The following is a 1,227-nucleotide window of genomic DNA, read 5'->3' on the forward strand; positions in this document are numbered from 1 at the left end:
GATATTGCTGTGATCTATAACTCAGAGCCTTCTAAACATAATGTGTTTCAGCAACGGCCAATCAAGCTTCTGCTGATTTATGATTTATACGGAATTTTTTTTAAAAATTATATTTCAGAGTAATATCAGTTTCTCCAACATTTGGCAATTCAGGCATCAATGTTTACTTGGAATTACAAATACACATGCATCGCAGTTAATGGGTGAGACCTATATCGATAATCATGTTCAAAATATGTAACTTAAATACAAAGAGTAATTTTTATGTTTACTTAAGAGATAACTTTATGGCCTAAAAGCATACCCAAATTCTGTTTCTCAGAGAATTTGAATGTTATAAAGCCATAATAAATATTTTCATACAGAAATGTGATGATCGACACAACGATAGGGAACCCTGCTCCTTACTTATCAGTGAGTAAACAAGTAAGTGCTTACTTACTTGCAAGGTGAAAGGTGCCATCAACACTTTCCACAAGGAGGGAAAACCACTAAACATTCCTACTGAAGATGCTGGCAGTTCAAAGTCACAGATACAAACAAACTAATAAAAGGTTGTGTGGACATTCAGACCTTAAAGACCCATGTGTTCAAGACATGAACTACAAATGTCCCATTATTGTGTTAAGCCATCTCTAACCCACAGACAGAAGAAAAGGACTGGAATGTTCAGTAATCCAAATTCCTCTACAGATTAAAGTAATGTTTGAAGTTCTTTAGAAATCAAGTTCCCCTAGTTTGGAGGAGTGGAGTAAGACAGAACTGCAAGTTATAATCATCAAAAGGGTTAGAACAGAAATAATGCCTGAAATATATCCCTGCATGTGTGTAATTAATCTTTACAAAGTGAGTTTAAATTTTTTGAACTGACAAACTAATTAAAATTTAGTAGATATTTAAATTTATTGAGGCCTCAATGTGGTTTGTGGAAAGAATCTACTAGCTTCCAACTCATTCCTCATGACCTCTTACTAAGTTAGTTCACGTTGTAAGAATGTAATTCTACAAAGTATATATATTTTTTGCAACCATTCTTAAGCTGGGGATGTTCATCATGCAGTTGGTGTTCAGTTTTAGATGTGACAGAATTTGCCTTTTGTTGTATTTTAATTCTGTAAGTCCAGCGCTGTTGACATTTAGAGGCTACAAGTGTTGGTGTTTTTACAGGAATCTGAAAATGAAAAAAAAAAGTATTATTTTAAAATAATACTTTAAAACTAAGCTTCT

This window comes from Poeciliopsis prolifica, unplaced genomic scaffold (assembly GCF_027474105.1).
Source record: "Poeciliopsis prolifica strain line A6 unplaced genomic scaffold, Auburn_PproV2 SCAFFOLD006, whole genome shotgun sequence".
Lineage (NCBI taxonomy): Eukaryota > Metazoa > Chordata > Actinopteri > Cyprinodontiformes > Poeciliidae > Poeciliopsis > Poeciliopsis prolifica.